The 18,146-nt window shown below is 40.8% G+C and overlaps 1 protein-coding gene across 2 annotated transcripts in view; it reads left to right on the forward strand.

Annotated features, from left to right (window-relative positions):
- Window positions 1–18,146, forward strand: part of PDE4DIP (phosphodiesterase 4D interacting protein) — a 276,664-nt gene that overhangs the window by 15,951 nt on the left and 242,567 nt on the right. The gene's annotated exons all lie outside the window — the stretch shown is intronic.

An 18,146-nucleotide genomic window follows, 5' to 3' on the forward strand; every position in this document is an offset into this window, starting at 1 on the left:
TATGTGTATGTATGTGTGTATATATACATACATACTACATGTACATATCTGTATATATGTATGTCTACATATATATACGTGTGTGTATGTGTGTATACACACAGACATATGTCATATCAAGGATTGAATTGCAAAATATCCCAAACTGGGAGCACATTCTCCTACACTGCCATTACCATCCTTAGTTTGTGAGATCATTCAGTTTTAGAAGTATCTTTTGCCTCTGTTGTATCCCTGGTGCCTGGCATGTAATAGGTGCTTAATAAGTGGATATTGACTGACTGACTAATTACTACTTTGGTCCCTGGAAAAAATGGACTCTTAGTGGTTGCGCCAAATCATTTCCTCTACCTCGTTCACTTCTGGGTGTGGCATAGTCACAGGGCAGGTCACTCCCTAGTTTGCAGAACAGTGTCTTGGCTGCAACTTCCCATCTGGACTGGATAAAGCAGGCCTCTCTTCAGGGCTGCCTTGTCACTGGACTTGGCTACTGCTCCTGCTGGCTCCACTTGCTGAAGGACACTCTTGATGTTTCTTCTAATCTTTGAAAGCTCATAAGGTCATCACATTGTTGGTCAACCACATTCCTCAGTGTCAGCTCTTTGGAGTAATTGAAAACTTGCACCCTTCTCCTTTTTCTTTGCCCGTCTTCCAAACCTTGCTTTCTGCCCCTTTCAAAGGGCTAGTTTGTATTAATGGCCTCTTCAATTATTCTCCCTGCCCTTCGTTCATCTTTAAATTTTCTCTGAAAAGGGCAACCTGCTGGTTTCCCCACCTTCATCTCTTGGCACCTGAGAAGGAGGCCTACTGTTAAAAGTCTTGTCTTTTGCTTCTCTCCCCTCCCCCCTTGCTCTTGTATACCAGGTCTCTAAATCCAACCTATTCACGTCAGAAATAATGGTGATCAGTTTTCTCTCACCTCCAGGTTTTGAAACCTTAGGTTTCCTTTCCCCAGATGACCTTAGAAAAGAATGAATTGCAAAACCACCTTTCTGAATACAGTCTGGGGAAGGTGCATTGCTTTGATCTTGGCACTTAGCACTCTCTTTGGTAAACAGCAAGCATTTATTGTTTACTGACCAATTGATTGAAATTGCTATCAGACCAGATAACTGGTCAACACAGTGAACATGAGAACTGTGAACCCAGCTTTGCTGGGCCTCAAGGGATTGACCTCTCTTGATTCTTGGACCCCTGGCATTCCTGGGTTAGATGGTCAGAGATGCCAATGGCGGTGGAGAGCCAGACCTTTACACCCCTAATAGGGCTGCAATTTTTGACTGACCCCAAAGTGCACAGGGTCCATATAGTTTTACCAGTCTGATTCACCTCCCCCCCCGATCTTTTATGTAATATTCCAATTTTACAATCATATTTACTAAGGAGATCAGATTTCTAGGCAGAGAATACCTTGCTGAGCAGCCATTTAAATACCTGTTCAAGCCCTTTCTAGATGTGTCCTCCTCCTCCTAACCATAGATGACTTTCAATCAAGGGTATGCTGGTAAATGTTTAATATGTATTATTAACATTTTCTCCATTTCTTTTTAAAGTCTAGACCAAGTTTGGGCAAAATGTAGCCTGTTTTATATGTCCTGTGGGCAAAATGAAAACGCAAACCACAAAAAATACCACAAAAAAAGGCAGTGGGTCAGATCTAGTCAGGATGCAGTTTGCTGAATGCCTCCCTTCCTTGGTCTAGACAATCAACTACATGATAAACTAAGCTCTGATTTGCAGACTTTTCCAATTTCTGAGGTGTTCCTGCTCCGACAGAAAATTTAACAATCTGCTTTCACAAGCCTGTAAAAGCTGACTCCAACATACCACTGCCTTCGGTGGAATTCATTTGCTTATTTATCATAAACTGCGCTGCCTGTTGGGGCAATAGCTACATTCCATTCCATCTGTGATGGGTGTACCTCTAAAGTAGGCAAAGCCCTCTCGAACAGCTGCTACTAGATCCCCAGCAGGGGGCTCCCCTCTTCCATCAATGAAACTGCCTAATCCCCATCCCATCCCCTGCCCATGGGAAAAGCCAACCTTTTTTAGGTCTACTGAAACTATTTGTAGAGATTTCTTAAAGATGGATGTGTTCCTTGATGTATTTTAGCTGTCTCTAGAAGATGGTTAGCGAGACACTAGCAGGCCCACACACTGCTCTAGAGTCAATATAGTCTAGACTCTGTCTGAATCACAGTGTCATTCTACAAGTCCTTCCTGCGAATTGACACTACGTTCAGGGAAGGTACTGAGCACAACCACAGAATACAAGATTCTTTGAGTTGAGAAGAGAGAGGAGAGACAGGGTGGTTTGGTGGCACAATGGAACGAGTGCTGGGCCTGAAGTCAGGAAGACTCATCCTTATGAGTTCAAATCTGGCTTCAAATACTAGCTGTGTGACCTTGGGCAAGCCACTTAACCCTGATTACTTCAGTTTCCTCATATATAAAATGATCTGGAGAAGGAAATAGCAAGCTACTCCTGTATCTGTGCCAAGAAAACCCCAAATGGGGGTCATAAAGAGTCAGAAACGACTGAACAGCAATAATGAAAGGGACACACAGATACATCACACTTGCCCCTCAGTGAGTGATTTTCTTGAAGTTCAGTACAACAGTATACATAGAAATGCTTTCCTTAGAGGAGATCCCTTAGACTAGCTGTCCCTCTGTGCCCTCCCATGGGCATTGAAGGTCTATTTTTATCAGTTCCTCCTCCTAGTGATAAAATAGCACTGCCCCAAAGGCCAAAGAGTTGTGATTAGACAGCAATAGTAACCACCCTTCCTTTTCCTTAAATACCCCTCTAAACACTGCTTCTGCCCACTGGAATGATGGTACCATTCATCATAATCCGTACAGTTCACGTGTCGCCTTCAGTTCCGTTGGACTCCTGTCCACAACACATTGAGACAGAACACAGCAGAACAGGGAGCATCAGAACCTTCCACAACAGCACTGCTCTTCCTCCAACACCCCGCTTTCCCTCAGCCTTCTTGTTAAGTCCTCACCCTCCTTCCAGTTACTCAGACACTCAGCCTAGGCATCATCATCCATTCCTCCATCTCTCTCATTCCACATTTCTGATCATTTACAAAATCTGACCATTTCTATCTTTGTATGATGGATTTTGAATCTCTCCCCTTTGCTGCCATCCTGCATCCCACGGCCACCCTAGTTGAGGCTATGCATCACTTCTTACCCGTACTACTGGGACAGTCTCTTCTGACATAATGCTTTATGAACTCCTTTTCATTCCTTTCACGTTCTCCCTCTTCAGCTCCCTATACCTCCTGGCTCCCCCAGCTCCCTTCAAGTCCCAGCAAAAATCCTACCTTCTACAGAGTCTTTCCTGGTCCCTCTTAATTCTAGTTCCTGCCCCCTGTTCATTATTTTCTTTTCATGCTGTCTACAGCTTATTTGTATATTGTTTTCTTGTGTTCTCTCCCAATAGATTACAAGCCCCTGGAGAACGGGGTCTATGTTTTGGTTCTTTTTGTATCTCCAGCACTTTGCTCAGTGCCTGACACATAGGAGGTGCTTAATAAATGCTTATTGGCTGACTGATATGATACTACATCTCTCACCTCTGTACCTTTGCACTAGTTGTGCCCCCCTCCCTGGAATGCTCTCTCTTTCCACATTTCCACCTCTTGCTATTTCCTTCAAGACTTAGCTCAAGCCCTATCTTCTGGAGGAAACCTTTCCTGATTTCCTTAGCTGCTCTGCCATCTCATCCAAGGTTATCTCTGGTGTGTATATTTGTGTCCAGCATTCTATTTACTACCAAAAGGCCAAATAATTGTATATCTGAATATTATTGGTTAGCACTATACTATTGGAGTGAGCTCACAGTTTATATACCCTTCTAAGAGTAGGTGTTCCCCAAAGGTGAGAATTAACTCTGATTGGTTAACAATGAGAGACCTCTGATTGGTTAACAATGGGAGAATGACTATTACCTTGAGGGGCTGGACCTGAACTTTGATGAAGTTATTTACTTCCTGAGTCCTTCCCAGCTTTGGACAATCAACTCAAAGAATTTATGTTTCCCCCCCCCCCAAACCTGAGTAGATCATTCAGTGTTCTGCTACCCCACCTGGTGAGATCTGAATAAGAAAGTTAGTCCAATCTCATTACCAGCAATGTCCTTCAAAAAATGGAAGTTGTAAAATTGGGACTTTAGAAAAAGCAGGGGCATTCTGGATCTCCCCAAATCATTTCTCTCAATACTTTGCTTTACCACTGAAGACTTGGCAGTGAGAAACTCAGAACGTAAGTCCCTTGAGGTGACTTGTCTTTGTCTCTCCCTCCCCCCTCTTCAGCCACCCCAAAACATTTTGTTGCTTTCCAGGACCAATGATTTCACAGGTATAGGGACCCCCTGTTGTGAAAACTTGGCACTCTCCAATGTAACTTACCCTCTTAAAAAAGGTGCCTGGGACTCACAGAGGTTAAGAACTGCCCAAGATCCAATAGCCAATATGTGTCAGGGACAGAACATGAGCCACCCCACATTACCTCCTAAGCAGCAGTTACTTCAGAAATTCTTGTTGAATTCAATTGAGCTACCCTAACTCCACACCAGCTTCCTTCTGAGCTGCCTCCTGAGAAGTTGAGAAATTGAAAAGTTAAACCAATGGCCTTACAAAAAGCCCACTTTACAACAGAACTGACATCAGAATTTCAGACTTTGCAAACCCTGACCTTTGTCCTCAATTCAGAAAGCCCAATTCAGGCAGTAATTGGTCTACAAGTTTGTTGACTCTCTGGAGATTCACCCGGGGAGAGAAACTCATCTTGCTCAACCGGGGAACATTTAAACTTATAATAAAAGTTCAGAATTTACCAAAGCTAGTATATAATAGGGTGGTGCTATTAGGAAAATAGCTTTACTCTGCTAATAATACACTAGCTACCACTTAGCTCTCGGTGCCAGGGGGAACACTGAATTGAAAGTTAGGAATGTTTTCACTACATGAAACACTGGTTTTATTACCTGAAGTCAGTGTGATAGCCCATGGCCTGTTACCGAAATGATGAGTCCACAGATTGAGAAGGCTTTCAATGACTCCCTTGTTTATTTTGCTGCTATCCCTGTACCCCTACTCCGGTATCCCTGGTGATATTGAAATCTAGTTCATGTTTCTCAAGACCTCATCCCCTCCAACAACTGGGGATACCAACGCATTGGTGTAATCCGGGCTTATTAAAAGGCATGTAAAGAATAGGGAAGGCAGGATGCATTTATGAAGTGCCTATATGTATTAAATAACCACTAGGTGCCCTGCACTGTGCCTAGCACTTCACAAATATCCTCCCATTTTAGAACCTGGGAGGCTGCCATTAGTGCATTGTTTCAGGGATATCTGAGTCTTAAAGACCCCATTTGGGGTTTTCCTGGCAAAGATACCAAAGTGGTTTGCCATTTTCTTCTCCAACGCATTTGACAGATGAGGAAACTGAGGCAAACAGAGTGAAATGACTTGCCCAGGATCACACAGCTAGTAAATATCTGTGGCTGGATTTGAACTCAGGGCTTCCTGACTCCATGCTGACTGCTCTAACCACTGTGCCACCTAACTGCCTTTATGAAGACACCTAGTGTGTTGTTATTATTATTGCCATTTTACAGTTAAAGAAACTAAGGCAGACAGAGGTGAAGTGACTTACCCAGGGTCACACAACTAGTAAGTGCCTCAGGCTGGATCTGAATTCAAGTCTTCCTGACTCTAAACCCAATCCTCTACCCACCTCACCACCTAACTGCCTCATGGAGATACTTGTAGTATCTTTATACTCTTAACAATAGAATAGTTCTAGTCCAGTTTCTAGTGAATGTTGCTGCTTCCTCTGCCCTCTGTCAAATTCCCACACCAAACTACCCCAGTGGGTAAAGTCCCAGGATCAGGAGGTCAGTTGAAGTCAGTTTTGGAGCTGCATCTGCACCCCTTCTCTCATCTGCTTTCCTCTGGAGTCTCCATCCCTTCCTCTTCCCTGGCATCCACACAGCCTGTCTTCCTCTGTCTCTCAGATCTTGGCCCTGTCGTTGGATGGTATTCTTCATTGTACATCCAGATTGCTTCAGCTCCCTGAGGACTTGACTGGCAGCTGCTATCCTTGTCATTTGTCACGGCTTTCTCTTCCCCAAGAAGTCCCTGTTCCCAGTCTTGTTTTTTGGCTCAAGTGCCCTAGGGTTTTTTCCCCTGGTCTAAACGTGGGAGGAGCAACGGGGCAAATCCTCTCAGAAATGCTTAAATTCTGTTGGCCCTGATCCTCTCTGAACCTGCTTGTATGTAATACACCCATATTCCTGTTCATTCAGTGGGCAAACCTTTCTGAGGCATTCTTTATCTAGGGGGCATTTGAAAATTTAGAGCTCCTGTTCTCAAGGAGTGCATACGATATTGGAATCAATCGATCGACAAACATTGATTATGCTCCTATTATATGCCAGGTCCAGTGCTAGGTGCCAGGACCTTAGTGCAAAGAATGACACAATCTCTGCTCCTAGAGAGCTTATACACTAATGGGGAAGGCAAGCACATAGATTAGATATGTGTGTAATTAACCAGGGAAGAAGGGAGAACACTAAGCTTAGTTCCTAAGAAAGGCACTATGGGAGATCAGGAAAAAAGTGCTTCTGGCTTTGAGTGGGAGGTAGAGATGGAAGATCAAAGACATTATAGTAGAACTTGCATTTAATTTCATCTTCATTTTCTTTTTATGCTATTTTTGCCATTCTGATGGATATAAGGTGTGTGTATGAGTATGTATATGTATATATACACACATATACACATATATATCTTTTATAATGATACAAGATACACAATATGTGTATGCTTATATGTATTATGTGTATATATGTCTATATGTGTATATATACATACATACATACATGTATGTATGTGTATATACGTCTATATGTGACTTGCCCAATTTATGAAGGAGCCATTCCAACACCAAAATTTCAGAGAAAAGGGAGGAAGAAAGAACTAGGAAATAGGGAAAAAGTACCATTCAGTTTGTTGGGGCTTCTTAGAAGTACTGAGGTTATGCTCCCACCTTCTAATCTTCCTGGGAACTCATTGTCCACAGTTCAGGGAAGAGCAGTGAGTCACGGTCAAATGTAAATGACTCTTCTGATCTGAGTCTCACACTCAAAGAAGAACCAACTGTTGGGTTGGAAATTATATAAACCAGAGGGGAAGTGACTACTTCCTCCTATAGTGTGTGGTAAGGAAAGGAAAGTCAGGTAATAGCATGATATGTATTCTAGAATTTAGGAGACCAAATTTCAAAGGTTTCAGGTCATGAGTAGGTAGGACCTCATTAAATTCTAGAGGAAAATTCAACCCAGAGGGGATGAGAAAATATCAAGAATGAAATGCTGAAGACATAAAAAAGACGTCAATTCTGATAAGGAGGAAAATAAGAATATTTGAAGAGATTAATATGGTTATAAAAGGAACTCATCAACTAATATAGATTTTTTAAATGACGTATAGAAGATGGAAGTAAGGCAGGTAACAACTATATTATAATGATAGCTACCATTTACATAGCTCTTACTATGTGCCAGATACTGCTAAGCACTTTAAAATTATTATCTCATTTGATTAACAAAATATAAAAATTTTGATGTATATCTTTATTCAATATATATGTTATTCAACACTAGGAGCTGCATTTGGCAATAATAGCTAAAAACAACCAAAAGAATGAACTTTCATTTTAGTTATACTGGAGAAAAGGATAAAAGAAGGATTGGACCATTGTTGGGTATGGATGGAAAAATGTTAACTTATGACAGAGAGAAGGAAAAATGGCTTAATCTTTATTCTTTTTGTTTTCTTTGCCAAGAGGAACATCATTTGGAGTGGAAAGGAGAGAGCAAAAATAGCTAATAGATATTACATACTAGTATATTAGCAAATTCGTATTGATACCTAACATAAGTAATAAGATCCAGATGAACTACATCCTTATGTATTCAAAGAACAACAGATGTGATTGCTAAGCAACTGTCTGTGATATTTGAAAGATCATGGAAAACAGGAGGAGAACTGAGGACTTGAGACAGAGTAAAAGTCCTGGTTTTCAAAAAAGGAAGAAAAATGGACTGTGCCAATTATAACTTGCTGAGTTTGTCTTTGATTCCTGTTAAAGTTCAAGAACATACTATTTAAATGGTGATTAGTGAACATCAGGAAGGTGAAATAGCTATCACAAAGAGTCAGCAGGGCTTTATCAAGAACAGTTCATATCCTACTCAATAATGAAAGACTGAAAGGGAAATAATTTTATTTCTTCTTTTTGATAGGGTAACTGGACTGGTAGATCAAAGGAATGCTTTGTACTTATCTTTTACTGAGATTACAATAAAGCATTTTATAAAAATGTCATTATTTTCTTCTGAACAAGAGGGATAGATGTGGGCTAGATACTAGTGTAGTTAGATGGATTCAGATCCAGTTGACTGGCTTGACTCAAAGAGTAATCAGTAATAGTCTGACATCAATTTAGCAGAAGGTCTTCATTGGAGTACCCTAGGGATCTATGTTTGGTTTGTGTTACTTACTATTTTTATTGCTGACTTCTGTAAAGCATAGAGAGCATCCTGCTTAGATAACACAAGCTAAGTGGTAAGATTTGTACCCTGAATCACAGAACCAAGATCTAAGAGGATCTTGCCAGGTTAGATCATTAGGCATAATTGAATAAGGTTAAATTTAATGCTATCTCTATTATGCAAAGTCCTATACTAGGTTTTAAAAACATGATTTCACAAGTATTAGATGAAGTAGACAGTAGACACAGGCTGTGGTTTTTAGTGAGTCAACATGTATGTTGTGGCAGCCAGATAGAAAAGCTAATACAAGCTTAGGCTATATTGAGAGGCATATCTTCTAAGAATTTCAGGAATAGGGAGGTGATCATTCTATTGTATTCTGCCTTCCTCAGAATATATCAGGAATATCATGCTCAATTCTGGGCACCATGTTTTAGGAAGGGTATGATAAGATGGAAAATGTCCATAGGAGAGCTTCCAGAAATGAAAAGATCCTTAAATTCATGCTCTATAAAGATAATTTGAAGGAAGAGGAGATTATTAGAGAGGAAAAGACTCAGAAGGGATATGATAACTATCTTCAAGGATTTGAAGTGATCATGTGGTAAAAAAAAAAAAAAAATGTTGACTTGCTGTTTGACACCAGAGGACAGAGCTAGGAACAGTGGGTGGAAGATATAAAATGTAGGCTTGATATAAGTAATTCCTCACAATTAGAACTATTCAAAAGTAGCATGGGCTGATTTGGGAGGTAGTGGGTCCTCTCCCATAGGAGGTCTTCAAGCAAAGACTGGTTGACTATTTTGGGGGTATGTTGTATTAGGGATTCTTTTTCAGTTATAGATTGGACTAGATCTGGCTGAGATTCCTTCTAACTCTTGAGATTCCACAGTTTTGTGAGGGCAGTGAAGAAAGGGCACTATTAACTAGATAGCTCGGCAAGCATAGTCAGCTCAGGTTTCCTGAGATCGAACCTTCCAAATCAGGGGAAAAGAGGTAAATACACAAAAGGGAAAGTATCTAGTTATGTGACACATAGAAAAATCATTCTACATTTTACCTCTTTTCCCTTAAATTTCCTCATCCACAAAATGGGGATAACAGGAGAAACTTTCATTATAGATAACATATCTTACAAATATAAGCACTAAAAAAGTGATGCTGAAATTTTTTGGGACGGGGACAAGTTTCATAGTCTCCAGAACAGATTCTCTGGCTTCTGCTTTCAGGCAGCACAGTACCATTTTCACTTCTTAAATTATGGCCTGCCTGGCTCCAGCCTGTCCACAACCCAATAACCCATAATTTGACCAGAAGCTAAAACAAAAATAGCACCATCTTTGAGCTTGGAATGAAAATATGGCTTTCATTTCTAAATCATGGATACATATTATATCAGGCAGATGACCTATGGGCTTCATCTAAGTGTCCTGCCCTAGATGGTGGTGAAGGTAAGCTTTTCATATCTCAATCCACTTTAAAATGTGATAAGCTCAATTTTTTTTTTAAAGCTAGTATTAAACATATGTCACGTAAATAGCAAACAGCTTTTAGCTTTCATATTCTTCCTTATCCGGACTGTGCTGGCTGTGCTGATGTTATAGGTAGTATGACCCCAATTCTGTGTGTGTGTATGTGTGTGTGTGTGTGTATGTGTGTGTGTATGTGTGTGTGTTGTGTGTGTGTGTGTGTGTGTGTGTGTTTTGTGGGGAAAGGAAATAGTACCTCCATTTTGAGTAAACCTCAGGTTTGGAGGCAGTTAGTTAAATATTGTGTTATCAACAGAAATATTTAAAACACCTCTAAATATTGAAAATTGGGAAATTTCTAGCTGAGATGTGGAAATGAATGTGTGACAGGCACAGAGGATACCATTCTGATGGCAGAAAGTGAAGAGAAATTAAGAATTTTCTTGGTGAGGCTGAAACAGCAGAGTGTAAAAGCGGCTTGAAGCTTCACGTCAAAAAACTAAGATCTTGGCAACTGGTCCCATCACTTCCTGGCAAACAGAGGGAGAGGAAATGAAAGCAGTGTTAAGATTTTTATATTCTTGGGCTTAAAGATCACTATAGATGGTGACTGTAGCCATGAAATTAAAAGATGCTTACTCCTTGGAAGCAAAGCTATGGCAAATCTGTACAGCACACTAAAAAGCAGAGACAACACCTTGTCGACAAACGTCTGCGTAGTCAAAGCTAGGATTTTTCTAGTAGCAATGTATGGCTGTGACTATAAGTAAAGCGGAGCAGCTCAGAATCAAAGCTTTCAAATTATGGTGCCAAAGAAGACTTTTGAAAGTCCCTTTGATAACAAGGAGGTCAATTCAGTCAATACTTCAAGAAATTAATTCAGGCAGGGCAGAACCAAGATGGCAGAGTAACAGCATCCATTTTCTAGAGTGCTACCCCCAAACCCAGCCAAATACCTGTAAAAATGGCTCTAAACAAATTCTGGAAGCTGCAGAACCTACAGAATGGTGGAGTGAAGCAAATCTCCAGTCCAAGACAGCCTGGAAGGTCGCAGGAAGTGTGTCTTGTGCCACGCTGGGGACAGGGCACAGTCCAGCGTGGGCCTTGCCAGCACAGACAGGACCTGAGCAGGCCTTGGGGAGACTGAACCTCTTGCACCTGTGGTAGTTTCCAGACTTCAGGACTACAAAACACCGAGGACAAATTGGAAGGTCAGTGGAAAAAAGCCTGGGGGACCAGTGTGGGAGAGTGGGGTGGTCTGGCCCCAGCCTCACGGCAGCAGAGGGGGAAGGGGCAGAGGAACCTGCTGCAGCCATGGCAGCAGCAGGGGCAGAGACAGTGACTGTTTCTGGAACTCTAGGCCCACAGACTGTGGGGGATCGAGCAGGTGACGGTACACCCACCCCTACCCCTATAGGAAGCAGAAATCTACCTTGACAAAGAGCTCAAAAATCAAATAAAAGGCTGGGGAAATGAGCAAAAACCAAAAAAAAGAATTAGACCATAGATTCTTATTTTGGTGACAAAGAAGACCAAAACATGCAAACAGAAGACAACAAAGTCAAAGCTCCTCCATCCAAAGCCTCCAAGAAAAATAAGAATTGATCTCAGGCCATAGAAGAGCTCAGAAAGGATTTTGAAAATCAAGTAAGAGAAGTAGAGCAAAAATTGGGAAGAGAAATGAGAACAATACAAGAAAATCATGAAAAAACGAGTCAACTGCTTACTAAAGAAGACCCAAAAAATGCTGAAGAAAATAACACTAAAAAAAAAGAAATCAATTCATGCTACTCACTGGAAAGTCAAATATTAAAGCTGAAGCTTATATACTTTAGCCACATAATGAGAAGACAGGACTCATTGGAAAAGACACCGATGTTGGGAAAGATTGAAGGCAAAAAGAAGAGAGCATGAGAGAGGATGAGATGGATAGATGGCGTCACAGAAACAACAAACATGAACTTGGATAGACTTTGGGAGATAGTGGAAGATAGATGGGCTGCCATGCTGTGGTCAGTGGGGTCAGGAAGAGTCAGACACAACTTAACCACTGAACACCAACAGCATGATCATTCTTCACTTAGCTTTCTAGAAACTTATCGGCATCCTTCCTAAAATATGATGCCAAGAAATGAACTCAGAATTCCTGTTGTGGTTTGACAAGAAGAGCTCAGCGCAACTGTCACCTCCTTCATTTTGGACACCAACCCTCTCTTAATATAGCACAAAATTGCATTAGCTTTTGTGGCTGGCATATCGCTCTGTTGTGATGTGTGTGTATGTATGTATTGTGGGGAAGGGAAATATTGAACTTGTGGTCCATTGAAAACCCCAGGTCTATTATAACTGAAAAGTAATATAGCCATGCCTTTCCATCTTGTATTTGTAAAGTTGCTTTTTTTTAATCACAAGCATAAGATTTTGCATTTATTCTATTTAATTGTATCCTGTTAAATTCATCCCATTGTTCTAGTCTTGTCAAGATCAGCAGCTGATGGGCAATTGCCAGGTGGCTAGCAACTCTGCAAAACAAAGATATATATATATATATATATATATATATATATATATAGATATATATATATAGATAGATAGATAGATAGATAGATAGATAGATATATAGATAGATAGATATATAGATATAGATATATAGATATATAGATATAGATATAGATATATATATAGATAGATATAAACATGCATAGGTATATATATATATATACGCACACATATATTTTACATAGCTTCTGAGCAATATGGCAAAAAGGAGCTATCAGGTGGGGCTGCTCAGCTACTTTCCTTATTCAGAATATTGAGTAATAGGGTTAGAGTGTCAAGGGATTTGGGGGTGTGGGGAGAATGTCTTAATTTGGGGGTAACCTTGGTGTAACTCCAAATCAGTTCTGTTCCAAGGAAAAGTGTTATCCTATAGTTAATCTCATCAAATCGTTCTGGTAAACTGGAGGTAGCTTCATCTAAGTGTCTAGATGGACAGGCATTGTGGTCAAATGGAAAGAATGTTGGATTTGGAGTCATCAGTCATTGTTCAGTCATTTTAGTCATGTTCAATCCTTTGGGGTTTTCCTGGCAAAGATACTGAAATAGTTTGCTATTTCCTCTCCAGCACATTTGACAGATGAGAAAACTGAGGCAAACATGGTTAGTGATTTGCCAGGGTTACACAAATATTAAGTGTCTGAGGCCAGATTTGAATTCAGGAAAATGAATCTTCCCAACTCCAGAATCTATCTGCTGCACCAGTGAGCTGCCCTATGTGGGGTCAGAGGTCTAAATTAGTGGAGGCCTTCCTTTAAGATGGAATCAGTGTAAGATCCTAGCTGAAAACAGAATCATCAAAGATGCAGAAACTCAGAAATAGAAGATATCTCAGATGTCATCTAGTTCAACATCTAAGGATATCATGAGTCCCATCTACAGTATCTCCATCAAGTCTGTGCTTGAAGACTTCTAATAGGAGGGTTAAATTTATTTTTGTTTTTAGGTGGGTAGGTGGTGCAGTAGGGAGAGCAACCAGACTGGAGCCAAAAAGATCTGAGTTCAAAAATCTGATCTCAGATATTAGCTGTGTGACCCTGAGCAAGTCACTTACCCCTGTTTGCCTCAGTTTCCTCATATGTCAAATGAGCTGGAGAAGGAAATGCTAAACCTCTCCACTATTTTTGCCAAGAAAATCCTAAATGGAGTCTCAAAGAGTCAGACACAACTGAAGCGACAGAACAATGGAAACGTTCTTGACTTGAGGTGCATAAATTTGTTGTTTTTTTAACTTTGATAACTATATTTCAATAGCAGTTCTGATCAATTTTTATCAATATCAGATTTGATAACTATATAATGGGTTTCCTTAGTAATCCTATGTATTTTATTTTATACATTTCCCAATGTTCTTCTGTGAAAGGGTCAATGACACACAAAAAACATTTAAGAACACCCTACTCTAATGGATAGGGGATTCATCACTTAGCAAGACAATACATTCCACTTTTGAATGGATCTAATTGTTTGGAAATTTAACCCTCTATTGATCTTCTTTGTAACTTCTACCCATTTGTCTTGCTGCCATTTTCTGAGTACAAACAGAACAAGCCTTACATCTCTTCCGAAAGAGATCATGTCACTCCTAAATCTGTCCTCTAGGATAAACATTGTGAGTCCCCTTAAGTGATGCTCACACGCCATAGTTCTCAAGCTCTCAATGGCCCAGTTTTATAGCTCTGGCTGAAAGTCTTGTATAGAAGAGACTCCTGTGGGAGAGTGAGGCATCAACTAAAATGTCATTTGCCAATAACACAACTTTTCACTACAAAGAGAGTGTTACCATGAAACAACAGACCTTTAGACCCAGGACTCTATTTAATCAACCCCTCAAGCATGCAAATTGGGCTATTCCCACTAATTAGCTACAGTCAATAGAGACACAGCTTGAACAACCCTCGGAATTAAGGATGTGGGGGTAGGGCTTCAGGAAATCTGAAATTCGTATGGCTGAAGCCCCAGCTGGAATTATGTATCTCATTTGTTGCTGTTTCATTGGAGGTAGATGGAACTGGGGGCTGTCTTGACGAGTGCTGAATATTTATCCAATTCTGTTAATATGATTGACCCCCTTTCCTGAATTGCTGGTCACAATAATTACAAAGTTGTTGGGTTTATTTTAAAATATAAATTATACTGAGATTATAGATGTCATTGCTTGCTGCTATTCTTCTGATTCTCTTTGGTCTGCAGTTTATAGTTTGTTGGATAAGAAATACATAAGCAGTTTCTCTCTCCAAAACCCAAATTGTTGAGCTATAATTATAAATTATAATTATTATAACTCTAAACTTCTTTGGAACTTTCCATCATGTCTTCCTTTCCCAGGAAATTCATCTTTGGGAAACCTCATTCTGTTGCAAGATTGAATCTGCCCAATACTCACATCTCATCACTAACCTTTAGCCCTCTGATTGGACCCTTTGACTTGAGGGCAGGGTCATGAGTTTCAGTTTCATTTAAAGAGAGAGTCCAGCACAGTTCTTCTCATTCCCACCCCACTCCCCCTTCCACTGCTTCTGGAACTCTCTCATCATGCACCCTCCTCCTCCCCTCGTAGCTTCCTTCTGTAGGTTGTCTCTTCCAATTAGATTGCAAGCAAGGATGCTCTCAAGGTCTCTCTGAAGAACACTGAAATTGATTGTGAGATATGGGAGACACTGGCACAGGACTGCCCAGCATAGTGTGCCCACATCAAAGAAAGCACTGTGCTCCATGAGCAAAGCAGAATTGGAGTAGCTCAAAAGAAACATGAGATGTGCAAATTTAAAGACATCTCTACTCCAGATGTTCACACAGATTATTTGTGCCTGACCTGTGGTAGACCTTCTGAGCTTGTATTGGTCTGATCAGCCACAGTCAGACACACCTTACCTTGACCCTGACATAGAGATGTCATTTTGGTCCTCTTTGAGAACCAAGTACAACAGCCTACCACCTTCCTCATCTCCCAGCAGTTCCTTTTGTTTATTGTCTCTCCTCATTAGATTATAAGCACAGGGACAAATGAAAACAAAGACTTTGGATTTCTTTTCTGCAACTTGAGTCTAACTAAACTGACCGTGATTCATTTCATGGGTGTGTTGTGGTTCAGTCATTTCAGTCGTGTCTGACTCTTCATGACCCCATTTTGGGTATTCCTGGCAAAGATACTGGAGGACTTTGCCATTTCCTCCTCCAGTTCATTTTGCAAAGGAGGAAATTGAGGCAAAAAGGTTAAGTGACCTGTCCAGGGTCAAACAGCTGATTTGAACTCAGATCTTCCTGACCCCAGGCCTGGTACCATCCAGCTGCTCCTTCTTCATAGTAAGTGGATAATAAATATTTGTTTAAATGAATTGAAGATCATAAGAGGCAAAATTCAACAAAGAAGCTAGTCATAAGACCCTTGGCCTCATATGTCTTTTAGTAAATGCTCCAAGCATGGCAAGCAAGCAAGCAACAAGTATTTACTGAGAATTTTTTCTGAGGTAAGCACTAGAGATACAATACAAGCATAAAAGAAAGACTGTCTCGGCCTTCAAGGAGACTACATTCTAATACATAGAAGAAAGAGGAGAGAAAGGGAGAAGGGGAGAGGTGGGTATGGGGTCTGGATGGTGGCGGCTGGGAAGGTGACTTAGTCTTGACCTAGGAGGGAAAATAAAGCATGGGTTTCATCTCATCCCCAAAACTGAGGCTGGGAAAGAAACTCTCTAATGGGAAAAGGGGGAAGGAATAACAAAGGGAAAATTCCAGGGTGAGAAAGCAACTGAGTCATGGTGACTAAGTCCTGAAGATTTACTTGGTTAACAAACAAGGTAAACTGAGATCTTCTAAGACAAGAAGACAAATTTGACCTCATAGATATTACCAAGACTCAGTGGCATGAGGCCTACAGTTTATAAATGATCCTGGAATGTATGCCTTTCCAAAATAATAATAAAAGCTGACTTTTACATAGCATTTTGAGGTTTGCAAAGTCCTTTACAAACATCTCATTTTATCCTCAACCCTGAGAGATAGGTGGTATTGTTTTCCTTGTTTTATAGATGAGGAAACTAAGGCAGGCAGAGGTTAAATGACTGCTTCAGAGTCATACAGGTAGGATTTGAACTGTGGTCTTCCTGACTGCAGGCAGAACTATCTAATCACTTCCATCTCCTAGCTGTTTTCTGTTTCAAAAGAAACTGGATCGGTAAAACAATAGTAGAACATTTTACGTTAAGAAGCTGTAAGCATGGGAGGAAATCTAAGAACCAGAAGAGGAAAGCAGGGTGGAGAGTATTTGGGTGAAGATCCACCAAAGGCAGAAACAAAGGATATTATCATCAGTGTTTATCCAGCAGACCACCTTGTCAGAAATAGCAAATAGAAGAGGAATTCTGGAAAGAGTTAACAAGCCTGGCATAAAGATGTATGTACAGAGACAACAGACTTCAATTATCTGGACATCTGCTGGATCTCCCTCCCCCTCTTTCTCCCATTCAATTTCTCTCCTTTTCTCTCCACTCTCATCTTTTTATTCCCTCCCTCCACCTCAAAGCAGATCAACTAATTGTTTCTCGATTCACCTTAATTTCATTCTTCAAAGTGTGGAGGGATCAACTAAGGGAAATTTTATTTTGGATTTGGTTCTGATCAACAAAGAGGTACTGTTTCCTGGGATGGAAGCCATGGGAACTTGGGAAGAGGTTACCTTTCCATCTTAAAATTTGTGACAAATAAAGACACAAAAGCTGAAGACAATATGACTTGATGAAGATGATATTACCACTTAATGATAACATTCTAGGTCAAGAATAGACCTTCATAGTTCAAATGATTTTATTTCTGCCTGCCTGCCACATCCATATCTGTACCTATTTCCAGAACTGGGGAGTCTGTCACCCACTCCATGGGTTCATATTTCTCACCCTTTGGAGACAATGCCTCTCTTTTTTCTCATAGGGAAGTATTGAGAATCCTCAGCACCCCTCCCCCCATCATGAATCCTATCCCTAAAGATACTATGGAAGGTATAGAAATTGTTCTCCTAGAGTCAATGGTAGAACCCACAGAGAGCTCCGTGGGGGGCGGGGGGTGATGGTGGTGGAAGAGAGGGACTTGCCTCCAGTTCAATAGCAAAAGCAGAGAGTAGAGAGTGGGGTAGGGCATTTCAAAACTGAAAAGAAGTTGCAGAGAGATTAAGGTTGCTTCCTTAAGGGAAAGGACTCTGGGTCGGGTTTCCCGAAGTGCAGGAAGGATCGCCCACCCTACATGTATGTATGGTTCTAGACTCAGGATTATAGATCAGGAGTTGAAAGAGAACCCAAAGTCCACCTAGATAAGGAAATGAGACTCGGGAAGACCGCCACCACGGCCACAAAGCAAGCATCTCACGCACGATTTGGCCCCAGCTTCTCCAACTCCAAGTCGGTCCTCTGCTGCCTCCCTTAAAACATGGCAGTTTAGGATGAAAATAACGGCTTCAGGGATGATCAGATCCACCTCCCTGGTATTCAGGTAGTGATCATCTATCCACCTCCCTGGTATTCACACTTAAGCCTTTCTGGACGTATGGC

Source organism: Notamacropus eugenii, chromosome 2, assembly GCF_028372415.1.
Source record: "Notamacropus eugenii isolate mMacEug1 chromosome 2, mMacEug1.pri_v2, whole genome shotgun sequence".
Classification (NCBI taxonomy): Eukaryota; Metazoa; Chordata; class Mammalia; order Diprotodontia; family Macropodidae; genus Notamacropus; species Notamacropus eugenii.